Consider the following 12624-nt stretch of genomic DNA (forward strand, 5'->3'; position numbering starts at 1 on the left):
GTTCGCGGGGCGGTCTGAGGGGCGGCTCTGGTTCCTCCGGCAGTTGGAGTTCACGGGGCGGTCTGAGGAGTGACTCTGGCTCCTCCGGCAGTTGGAGTTCGCAGGGCGGTCTGAGGGGCGGCTCTGGCTCCTCCGGCAGTTGGAGTTCGCGGGGCGGTCTGAGGAGTGGCTCTGGTTCCTCCGGCAGTTGGAGTTCGCGGGGCGGTCTGAGGGGCGGCTCTGGCTCCTCCGGCAGTTGGAGTTCGCAGGGCGGTCTGAGGAGAGTCTCTGGCTCCTCCGGCAGTTGGAGTTCGCGGGGCGGTCTGAGGAGAGTCTCTGGCTCCTCCGGCAGTTGGAGTTCGCGGGGCGGTCTGAGGAGCAGCTCTGGTTCCTCCGGCAGTTGGAGTTCGCAGTGCGGTCTGAGGAGCGGCTCTGGCTCCTCCGGCAGTTGGAGTTCACGGGGCGGTCTGAGGGGCGGCTCTGGCTCCTCCGGCAGTTGGAGTTCGCAGGGCGGTCTGAGGAGAGTCTCTGGCTCCTCCGGCAGTTGGAGTTCGCGGGGCGGTCTGAGGAGAGTCTCTGGCTCCTCCGGCAGTTGGAGTTCACGGGGCGGTCTGAGGAGAGTCTCTGGCTCCTCCGGCAGTTGGAGTTCGCAGGGCGGTCTGAGGAGCGGCTCTGGTTCCTCCGGCAGTTGGAGTTCGCGGGGCGGTCTGAGGAGAGTCTCTGGCTCCTCCGGCAGTTGGAGTTCACGGGGCGGTCTGAGGAGCGGCTCTGGTTCCTCCGGCAGTTGGAGTTCGCGGGGCGGTCTGAGGGGCGGCGCTGGCTCTTCTGGTGACAGTATCTCGAGCAGCTCTGCGCAATGGGGCGCTGATCCTTCTGGGGACAGGGATGTGCTGGCAGGGGGCAGGGTAGTACTGAGTCGTCTCAGTATGGAGATTTGCTTGGCAGTGTGAGAGGGTGAGACGGGCCTCCTGCTGGCGAGGACCTGGGTGGTTTTCCCCGAGATAGCAGGTACCTTCTTGATTGCAGAACCCCGTTGCACTGGCCTGGCGACGGGGGCAGGCTTCTTGATGGCAGCTTGCACAATCGCTGTTCTTTGTTGAGGCTCAGGAGCAGTGGGCCGGCGCGCAGCAGGAGGGCTGGGAGCCGGGCCAGGAGACTGTGTTGTTCCCTTGAGGCGTTTCCTGCAGGTGACTTGGTGCATCTTGCATTGCTTCTGCGTCTCGAAGGGCAGGCTGCAGAGGGCACAGCTGAAGGCGACCCTCTTGCTGTGGCATCTCTTCAGGTGCCTGGTGATGCCACCGAGGAGGTGGAAGCTTCGGGGCGGAGAGCAGATGGGGAGATGAGCATGTCCGCAGCGAGGGGGGGTTCCAGCAGCATCAGCGGCATCGCTGGCTGGTTCATCCTGATGTGGGCGGGTGGGGTCGAGAGGTCCGGCTGGGCGGGCATCCGGCAGGGACCTGGGGTCTCTCTGGGTGGTTTCAGAGGCTAGGCAGGTGTCCGGCGAGGCGCTGGTGACCCTCTGGGTGGTCTCTGGAGAGATGCTGGTCCCGTCTATGGAGATTCCTCTCTGACGGTGTGCAGAGCAGCGAGAGCACCACCAGCGTCGGGGACCTGGCAGCTGCGGGGCGTGGGAGGTGCTCGCCTCAGAGCATCTTGCAGCGTGCTGTCAGTTCTGGAAGGGTTCTAAGGAGAGCGGTTTAGGAACCTAAATAGAGTAGAGTAAGAAACTATTAACCTGGTTACTAACCTGCAAACAATGACAAAGGAAAATCTGCAAGAGCAGCCTTTCAACTGAGAGGCCTAATAATAAGATGTTACTAATAACTAACGAATGAATAACTAACTATGACTCAAACCATACTCTTCGTACAAACCAAATGTTGACATGGACAACATCACATTTCTTTGCTGCTCTTCAACCATGATATTCTCCCCATACGGAGGTCCACCGGTCCTGGAGGTTCAGTACTGCAATAACAGGGTGATGTGTGCAGTGGATGGAGCCAGTTGCTATTCCATCTCCTGATTCCAAAAATCAGTTGAATAGATAGACCTCAGATAGAGGAAGTCTCAGTTATTAAAGGTTTCAGAGTAACAGCCGTGTTAGTCTGTATTGCAAAAGGAAAAGGAGTACTTGTGGCACCTTAGAGACTAACCAATTTATTTGAGCATGAGCTTTCGTGAGCTCACGAAAGCTGATGCTCAGATAAATTGGTTAGTCTCTAAGGTGCCACAAGTACTCCTTTTCTTTTCAGTTATTAAAGTGATAGGAACAGATTTAACATTTGTATTCAAGCTAGTCCTCTGCATATAATGCTTAAATTATCCAAAAATAGCACATTTGGTTTAAAAAGTCAAAAAAGGCACATCGCCCATAATCTGAAGTGGGACTGTTCTTAACGTTTCCTCTGAATAGTGTGGGAGTGCCTCAGTTTCCCCTATGCAGTTCTTAAGTATCTAGGTGGTGGGGTAAGGGGATATGATCATTGCAGAGCCCTAGAGGGCAGGTGTGTGCAGGGGTCTGGACACAGAGAATGGCCAACACCCTGTTTCCTGGCAACTGATGGCCTGGGCCCTTTCCCCCTGCAAGATGAGAGCTAAAGGGTTGGAGAACAAAGGAATCAGGTGACCTCCTGGCCCGGGAAAGGAACAAAGCCCAGAGGAGGAGGGGCTGGAGGGAGTTTCAGTTTGGGGCTGGCTGGGACATGGAGTGAAGGACAGACGGGGTTTTCTGGCTCACTGCCCCCGCAAAATGGACCCAGCTGAGGGGTCCTGTTCTCTGTACCTACAAGTTCTGTGTTAGACCATGTTCCTGTCGTCTAATAAACCTTCTGTTTTACTGGCTGGCTGAGAGTCACGTCTGACTGCGAAGTTGGGGTGCAGGACCCTCTGGCCCCCCCAGGACCTCGCCTGAGCGGACTCGCTGTGGGAAGCACACGGGGGGGCAGAGGAGGCTGAATGCTCCGAGGTCAGACCCAGGAAGGTGGAAGCCGGGTGAGCTGTGTGTCCTGCAGACAGGCTGCTCCCAGAGAGGAGACTTCCCCAGAGTCCTGCCTGGCTTCATGGGGAGCAGTTCCAGAGCATCGCCCAGGGACTCCGTGACACTGATACTTGGTGAAATCTAAGTATAGAACACCCAAGCAATTTGGGGATTGTGACCTGCTCCTTAACAGTCTGCCCTGAGGTTGGCACTCACAGTTATGAGCTGCTCCAGATGGCTCCAGACCTCTCATGGATCAGTAACTGGTTAGCAGATAGGAAACAAAGGGTAGGAATAAATAGTCAGTTTTTATAATGGAAAGGGGTAAATAGCAGCTCTAGGCAGCACTTTATACCACCTGGCAGATACCCTGCAATTACCCAGCACTGCCATCCCCAAACCCTCGCCCTCTCCCCCATGCTTTGACAGTAGATTGGATTTCTTTTGCACTGCCCCCAAGTGGCCCGGAGCTGGGTCAGGCGGGTATCCTTCTTATGGGGATTGCAGTAGCACAGCCAGGTCCCACACAGGGATCAGGGCCATGTTCTGCGGGTGCTGGATGCACGACACAACTGAGGGGCAGCTGCCTTGTAGGAGCTACTGGGGGAAGATGGGAGCTGGGAGCCGCTCCCCCCACTGATCACATCATAGAATCATAGAATATCAGGGTTGGAAGGGACCTCAGGAGGTCATCTAGTCCAACCCCCTGCTCAAAGCAGGACCAATCCCCAATTTTTGCCCCAGATCCCTAAATGGCCCCCTCAAGGATTGAACTCACAACCCTGGGTTTAGCAGGCCAAAGCTCAAACCACTGAGCTATCCCTCCCCCCCATCAAAAGTGGTGCCTTAGGCGCCGACTCCGTGGGTGCGCCAGGGCTGGAGCACCCACGGGGAAAATTTGGTGGGTGCAGAGCACCCACCAGCAGCTTCCCGCCCCACCCCCAGCTCACCTCCGCTCTGCCTCCGCCCCTGAACGCGCTGCCCCGCTCTGCTTCTCTGCCCCCACCCGGCTCCCCATGAAGCAGCTGTTCGGCAGGAAGCCGGGGAGGGCTGAGAAGCAGGCTGCAGCTTCACACTCAGGCCCAGGGAGGTGGAGGTGAGCTGGGGCGAGGAGCGGTTCCCCTGCGCCCCCCCCCATGTTACCTGCTGTGGTGCGGGTGGCCCTCCTTGCGCCCTCCCATCACAGCTCACCTCCACATCCCTGGGCCTGAGCACGAAGCTGCCACCCGCTTCTCAGCACCCCAGCTTCCTGCGCGAACAGCTGATTCGAGGGAAGCGTGGGTAGGGGGGTCGGAGAAGCAGAGCGGGGCAGCGCATTCAGGGGAGGAGGCAGGGGTGGGGCAGGGAGCTGCCCGTGACTTTTATGAAAAATACCTGTGATTAAATTGTCACCTTACTCATTGTCAGTGAAATAAATTGAAACGCTTCCACCTGCAAGTGGATTTAGCCCAGGACCCTCAGAGTCAGCAGCTGTTACTCCCCCCAGTGAGCTCTCTGTCAGGTATCCCAGTGCTGGAAACCTCCTGTTTACATCCTAAGGTAGCGTTTTTGCACCGGGGGGCTGATATTTTGGACTGGACACTGTAGCAGGTAAAGGTGCTGCTGTGCTCCAGAAAACAAGCCACCTCTGCTCCAAAGAGGGAGAAAAGGACCTGCCAAAGCCCAGGATTGAACCAGGGACCTTTAGATCTTCAGTCTAACGCGCTCCCAACTGAGCTACTTCAGCAGCTGCATGGCTCCCCTTTGGCCTGCTGCTTCTCTGTCAGGGATGTTTTGTTAGCCATGGCACACAAAAAGGACATCGTTATGAGAGGCCCATGAAGGCAAGATGCACTTTTGCCTGCCTTGCTCAGCTTGACTTGCTGCCTCACCCCGTTCCTGCCTTAGTTCCTGGGTTGACCTGGTGGCAGAAGTGGACTAGGGGGCCAGTGGCGCAGGGAGGAAGTTGAGCTGGACCCTGAGCTAGACTAGACCCTGGAGGCGAGAGTCTGGTCACCACTTGCCACCCCACCTTGTTGTCCTGGCTTCCCCTGTCTCCTGTCGGGGCTTCCCCCCGTAAACCACCCTGCCCCAACCAGCTAGCTGGGCTCCCTTGGTCACCTGATGGCTGGTCACCCCAGTCGGTGCTGAGCACCCCTCTTCTTCCCCCTGGTGGTCCAGCCCCAGAGCACCCACAGAGTTGGGGCCTCTGCCCAGATTAGGATCAGCTGCCTCGGGGTGAATCTGGAGTCACCCCCTGAGCGTGGGGCCAGCCTGAGTCTCGCAGAGCTGCCAACCGGGAGCTACCTGAGCCAAGCACCACCCGGCTGGACCCCGAACCTCCAACTGCCCCACCCTCCCACCCCAAAACCTCTCCTGGAGCCTGCGCCCCACAACCCCCCTGCCCCCAAACCCCTCCCCGTCCTCAGTGCCCCGCCCCCGACCTCCTCCCTCCTCCCCCATTCTCAGCACCCCACCCCTGACCTCCTCCTCCCCCTGTCCTCAGCGCCCCTCCCCCGACCGCCTCCTCCCCACCATACTCAGCACCCCGCCCCCAATTTCCTCCTCCTCTCCCCACCATCCTCAGCACCCCACCCCCGACCTCCTCCTCCCCCGAACTTTAAAGACTGGGTAGGGAGAGATGTAATTGAATAGAGCTTTGAAATGCAAGTCTGCATTGTTAGAGGTAGAAGAGTAGATGTCTGCTCAGGTCTTGTGATGTAAGCAAACAAGTCTTGTCTAGGGCCAGAGCTTTGATTCAAAGATCAAAAAAGGAATATTAACATTTAGGAAGACTCTTGAGTGACATAGTATTATTGTCTGTGTCTCTTTGAAGGTTGTGATCACCTGTATCTGAACTGTTTAATGGATAAATTATCCTGTGCTAATTGCCATGATGTTTGGAAGAAGGAAAGTTAAGCCAATTGTTTTCTCCAACAGGAAATGTATAAAAACCTTGGGACTTGATCCTTCTTCATCTCAGACCTGCTTTGGGTTTCAAGAGGGGGAAACCCTGAGCCATAAGGATTGAGATCCCCAGTCATTGACTGGAGTCACCCTGAATATGGACATCGGACTGTAACCTGTGGACTATTTCCAAAAAGACTTTTGGCGACTACAAGCTTGTCTCTGCTGTGTGTCTGAACCTCAAGAATTGAACTCAAGTCTGTCTGTATATTGATCTTTTAACCAATTATCTCTCTTTTCTTTTTTAATAAATTTTAGTTAGTTAATAAGAATTGACTGTAAGCGTGTATTTGGGGGAAGATCTGAGTTCTCATTTGACCGTGGTCTGGGGCTTGGTCCTTTGGGGTCAGGAGAACATTTTCTTTTGTGTGATGAAAGAAGATTTTCAGAATTGATCATCATATGCTTGACATGTGTGTCTGGATGGAGGCCTGAGGCTGGGCACCTTAAGGGAACTGTATTATTTGGACGTCTGAGTAACCAGGGAGGTGCTATAGCAGCTGTTTTGGGCTGGCTGGGTAAATCTAACTATTGGAATATCCACCAGTGTTTGGGGTTTGTCTGCCCTGGTCTGTTTGCAGTTCACTGTGATTGAGTGACCTCAGCTGGCTCTCACAGGGAGCACCATCACAGCTGGGTGTGGGTGTTAATCTTTTCCTGTCTGGTGTGTGCTGGGCTCACAAAGACTTTTTGCTCCCTCGGGGTGGGGCCTGGTGTCCTGGTTTGGGAGCCCTGTGGATGTGATGGGGTGTCTGGAATGGGGCGTGTGTGATTCCCACGGTGCCCCTTCCCCTCTGCTTGCGGAGCTGAGGACAGATGGGTCTGAGGAGCAGAGCAGAAGCTCTGGGACGGAGAAGAGCAATATAAAGATGGCGTCTAAGATGAGGCCAGGTGACTTCTTTGGAGGGAGACATGCTGGACAACGCCAAGGATTCGGGAGACACCCAGGTGTGAGCCCAGGGCGCAGGGAGAGCTGGGGGAGGGTGTCTGTGTTATACTAATAAAATAAGACCAACAGGATCTTGTAAAAGGGACAAGGCAAAATGCCACATTTATTGTAAATATAATAAAAATATAGAAAACACACACAGTGAGCTGTAGCTCACGAAAGCTTATGCTCAAATAAATTGGTTAGTCTCTAAGGTGCCACAAGTACTCCTTTTCTTTTCACACACAACTATGTCACTACTTATTCCTTACTTATCTACAGATACTTTCATACATTGAGTCATACAAGTTCTGCATAGAGGTTATAGTGACCAGCCTAGACGTTGCCCATGACAGAGCACTGGCCAGGTGGCCTGGACACGAGAATGGAGCCAAGTCCGTGTCAGATGCGCATCCGATGCTCCTGGAGGGTGGTGGCAGAACCGGAGACTGAAAGTTCTCAGTTCTCAGAGTCCATTTTTATAGGAATTTAGTCCTATGCCAGCTGTGCCAGTTAAGGGCTTTCCGCGGTTGTTGTTACAAAAAGTGCCAATCTCCATTACAAAGTATCAGTTTACAGAGTAGAGTCAATTGAGCAGAACCAATTGAGCAAGTCAAGTCAATTGAGCGGTTTGCGTTCATAAGCGTTGTCATAAATATAAAGGGAAGGGTAAATCCCTTTAAAATCCCTCCTGGCCAGAGGAAAAACCCTTTCACCTGTAAAGGGTTAAGAAGCTAGGATAACCTTGCTGGCACCTGACCAAAATGACCAATGAGGAGACAAGATACTTTCAAAGCTGGAGGTGGGGAGAAACAAAGGGTCTGGGTCTGCCTGTGTGATGCTTTTGCAGGGGACAGAACAGGAATGGAGTCTTCGAACTTAGTAAGTAATCTAGCTAGATATGCATTAGATTCTGATTTCTTTAAATGGCTGAGAAAATAAGCTGTGCTGAATAGAATGGATATTCCTGTTTTTGTGTCTTTTTGTAACTTAAGGTATTGCCTAGAGGGATTCTCTATGTTTTGAATCTAATTACCCTGTAAGGTATTTACCATCCTGATTTTACAGAGGTGATTCTTTTTACTTTTTCTTCTATTAAAATTCTTCTTTTAAGAAACTGAATGCTTTTTCATTGTTCTTAAGATTCAAGGGTTTGGGTCTGTGGTCACCTATGCAAATTGGTGAGGATTTTTATCAAACCTTCCCCAGAAAAAAGGGGGTAAGATTTGGGAGGATTTTGGGGGGAAAGACGTTTCCAAACAAACTCTTTCCCAATAACTGGTGTTAGACGTTTGGTGGTGGCAGCGAAAGTCCAAGGGCAAAAGATAAAATAGTTTGTACCTTGGAGAAGTTTTAACCTAAGCTGGTAAAAGTAAGCTTAGGAGGTTTTCATGCAGGTCCCCACATCTGTACCCTAGCATTCAGAGTGGAGAAGGAACCTTGACAGGGTGAATCTCAATTACAAGCAAGCGAAAGTGTCAACTCAGAGAGAGTATCCAGTGTAGCAGCTGTGTTAGTCTGTATCCGCAAAAAGAACAGGAGGATTTGTGGCACCCTAGAGACTAACCAATTTATTTGAGCATAAGCTTTCATGAGCTACAGCTCACTGCATCGGATGAAGTGAGCTGTAGCTCACAAAAGCTCATGCTCAAATAAATTTGTTAGTCTCTAAGGTGCCACAGGTCCTCCTTTTCTTTTTTCAGAGAGAGTAGTGTCAATTGAGCGGTTTGTGTTGTAAGGTGTCCATGTCAATTACAAAGCATCGCTTAGAGTTAATTAATGGCTCAAAACATATACAGAACAAATCCACACCAAAAAACACAGAAAAAGCACACAACAAGAAAACACAAAATCCACATACCAAAAGAATACTAAGCAAAAAAGAATATGCATGCAAAAATCATACACACGCGCACACAAAACTGGGGAAGGCATTCACAAAAATCACCCAGGACACACATGCACATCAACATGACAGACACAAAACATACCAACATACAGAAGTCAGGCAGGGTTTGAGTCTCACAGCCAGGAGGGTGTGCACACAGGTGATTTGGGGAGCAAAGATTGAAGGGGAGTCAGGGGGTAAAGAATCACAGGATGGGCAGCGCTCTGGGCTCTGCTTGACCCCTCCTGACACAGGTGGCTGGTGGAGAGCGGAGCCTTGTAGATGTGTGAATCTGCCCTGCACTCGGTAAAGGAAGGGACCTCGGTGTCTGCTGGGCTGGAATTGTATTTTCTGCAGGGCAAAATGATTGGCAGAAGCCACCTGCTTACAGAAAGCCAGTACTCTAGCTAGGGTTTGAACTCACAACTGCAGCATTGCTCTATAAGTCCTGTGCCCTAAGCCATTGCACTACTGGAGTCCACGTTTAGGGGCTTGTCTCTTTAGTTCATAGATGGATGGGTTGGCGGGGGTTGCATTACTAAAACAAATCCATAGGAAAGGCTGCAGGACGGCAGCAACAGAGGTGGGGAGCCTCCTTCTGTGTGATCGAGCTGGTTCCCACCTTCCGCTGCTGAGGGGAAGGTTGGTGCTTTGAGCCACCCAGTGCTGGAAGGGAGTTTGGGTGGGAGAGGGGGGTCTGGGGTGCAGGCTCTGGGATGCAGTTCGGGTCCTGGGTGCAGGCTCCGGACTGGGGCAGGGGGTGGGGATGCAGGCTCTGGGAGGGTGTTTGGGGTCGGGAGGGGGTGTGTGGGAAGGGGGTGCAGGCTCTGGGAGGGAGTTTGGAGGCTGGAGGATGTGATGTAGGCTCTGGGAGAGAGTTGGGGATGGGAGGGGGTATGTGGGGTGGGGATGCAGACTCTGGGAGGGGGTTGGAGGTGCGGTGCTTACCTGGGGCTCCAAGGTGGGGGGAGCCTCCACTCCCTGTTGGCCGTAGGCACCACCCCCACAGTGCCCCATTGGCTGCAGGGGCGCTCAGGGAGGGGCAGCACGCGCAGGCACAGCCCCCCCTTGACCCGGGGCCACAGGGAGGGGCCGGCAGCCTCTGGAGCGAGCAGGAAGACGCCGCTCAGCTCCGCTGCACTGCCGGGGCCCCTGGAGTCAGGGGGTGGGGGGAGTGTCTGGGGGAAGCAGGTGGGGCCAAGGGAGAGAACTGGCGGCAAAACCGCTAAGGCTCTGCAGGCCACATTCGGGAGGTTCGCGGGCCGCAAATGTCCCGGAGGCTGGGAGTTTCAGACCCCTGATATAATTGCTTCAGCCTCATAGTTTCCCAAGTCCAAAAGTAAACATCTCTTCAAATCCAAGAGAGTGGAGATCAGTCAATGTTCAGAGTCGTTCCACGTGAAAGCACCACGTTATGGTTCATGCTGGCCTCATCATGTGGCCATCACCTTTCCCTCCTCTCCCTTACAAGTTTTGGTATTTTGCATAGAAACTTTCTTCCCTCAGGAGAGACCTGGGAACCAGGGCTGCCAGCCAGACAAACACCTTCAAGAGGAGGTGTCCCTCTCCCAGTCAAAAAATGATCTCCCGCCCTCAGTTCCGTGACAGCCTGAATTGTTCCTTATCTCGCCAGCGCCAGTTTGAGTAAATAAAGTTTCAGAGATAGTTTTTAAGCTCACAAAAATAAGCCAAAGATCCCTCTGCATAACACCGGAAGGTGAAATAGGAACAGAGACAAACCTTGTCAACAAAGGCTAATTTCCCAAACGATCCTCAAAATGTTTCTAATTCCCATCTGTCCTCCACAGGAGCTCTGTGCAGTTTAACTGCTCTGCAGCCAGCTGCCCATTAGAAAGGCTTCTGTGGGACATTCCCAGACCTGGACATTTACGAACGACAGAATTTGAAGAGCAAACCTGGCTCCCCGCACCAGGCGGGATTGGAGTGTTTTGTCCCTGGCACTTGGTCTTTTTCAAGAGTACAGACCCTCCCATGCCCAGCCAGCCAATGAACTTGGGGAAAAGGTCGCAGGAAGCAGAGACCTTAGAAACAAGGAAATAAGAGGCCATTCATTGGGCAAGGTGGCCTAGTAGTTAAAGCAATAGTCTGCTTATCTGATACCATTCTTGAGCTGCCTGTTATAAAAGGCTGGTTCCCCACTTCAGTTCCAACGGCTCCGCTAGAAACACCCCCAGGTCCTTGCGTACCCCAGTGGGAGCAAGTTGAGAAATCCCCAGTGGGTGCTGCCCTTAGCCCCGGGCTGCTGTCTCAGGGGTCAGGGGGATTGATGGTTTGCTGCTGAGGAGGGAGACAGGACAGCCCTTTAGGGCTCTGCTCTGAGCATCTGCCCAGCCCAGGCTGCCCGCTGGCCTTAGCTGCTGCTCCTCCGTGCTCTGGAGCAGGGGTTCTATCACCATTTTTTTGGTGGCCTCAGAGTGTGGCCACCAACTTTTGCTGGTGGCAGCTGTGGCAATTTTTCCAAGCTGGAGCCCCACTATCCCGGGGGTTGAAGCCTGAAGCCATAGCCCATGGGCTGAAGCCCAGAGCCCTCTGCTGAAGCCCTGTGGCTGGAGCTGGGGAGGGCTGGAGGTGGGTAGGCTAAAGCCCAGAGCCCCGGGGCTGACACGAGGGAGGGAGGGGCCCTGAAACCCCAAGCCCACTCCTGGAGCCCTGGCAAGCTGGAGCCCAAAGTCTTCCCCCAGAGCCTCTCAGCCCCCTGGTAGGTGAGTTGGGAACTCACCAGCTGCCTGCAGAGTTGAAGATTCCTACCCCGTCAAGAACACCTCCAGCCCCACATGCCTGCAGATGTGCTGCCTGGAGCCCCAAGGGGCTGGGAGGTACATGACGCCGATCCCCTGCTGGTGGCGCCAGCAAACACCAAGGCCGTGCATCCAGGAGCAACAGCTGGGTGCTGTAGGGAGAGGCTGCTGCTTTCCCCGCACCTGCATCTCTGAAGATGGGAGATGATTTCCTGACAGGGACGGCTGTCTCCTATTAAAGGTGTTTATCTGGTACCGTGTAGCAGGCAGCCCTTGTTCCCAGGTCTCTCTGAGGAAATAAAGTTTCTGTGCAAAATACCACAACTTGTAACGGAGAGGAGGGAAAGGCGATGGGACCAGGACATACGGGATGAAACATAACATGGTTCTTTCATGTGCATTAACTCTGAAAAGGGATTGATCTCCACTCCATTGTTTCTGAAGGGATGTTTAGTTTTACCCTGGGTAAAATACAAGGCTGAAGTCATTTTATGGGGGGTGACACTAGGATTCAAGGGTTAGTTAGTGTGATAAAAATGGTTTAAAAAAAGTCAGTTTAAACGTGAGCTAGCTGTTATCAAAGGCGTTTTCCCCCGGTCAGCTCCAAAAGTTCTTCTAGAGACACCCTGGGTTCCACTGCAGCAGCCAGCTCCCGCCAGAGGCTTGTGCCCCGAGGCTTCCCCCCAGCCCCAGAGTGGGCTGTGCGGCCCCAGGCTCCCCAGCCCCGGAGCACGGAAAGGGCGGGTTATGCGGCCCTGACTCGACCTGCCGTTGACTCGCGGGGCTCTGCACTCCATCAGCCTGGGCGGGCCAGGCTGCAGCCGGGACTCAGCATGGCCGCGCTTCCCTGACGAGGCATGAGACACACCAAGAGCTTTGCGCAGCCGACAGGGAAGTGGGAGGGGAGGCGTCTTCTAGCTGGCACATCTCGTCCGTTTCTCCCTTGCTGCTTGGTGGAGGCAGGAAGGGACCAAACATTCCTGGCTGAAGGTTTAGCCCTCGACCTTGAGGATTAAGCCCGAGTGCCCGGCATGGCTGCTGGGAGATGTGTTTCTGATTTGCACCCAGCGCACTCTTCGGGCAACCAGCTGAACCCCCTGAGGCCAAGAGGGATGGCTTTGAGGTGGCAAAAAGGGGCCTTTGA

At 53.8% G+C, this 12624-nt stretch overlaps 1 non-coding gene across 1 annotated transcript; it reads right to left on the reverse strand.

Annotated features, from left to right (window-relative positions):
- Positions 1-4612: 4612 nt before the first annotated feature.
- TRNAF-GAA (transfer RNA phenylalanine (anticodon GAA)) lies at positions 4613-4685 on the reverse strand. The gene has a single exon. It is a non-coding gene; the product is annotated as a tRNA-Phe (tRNA).
- Positions 4686-12624: the final 7939 nt, after the last annotated feature.

The sequence above is a fragment of the Lepidochelys kempii genome, chromosome 12, assembly GCF_965140285.1.
Source record: "Lepidochelys kempii isolate rLepKem1 chromosome 12, rLepKem1.hap1, whole genome shotgun sequence".
NCBI lineage: Eukaryota > Metazoa > Chordata > Testudines > Cheloniidae > Lepidochelys > Lepidochelys kempii.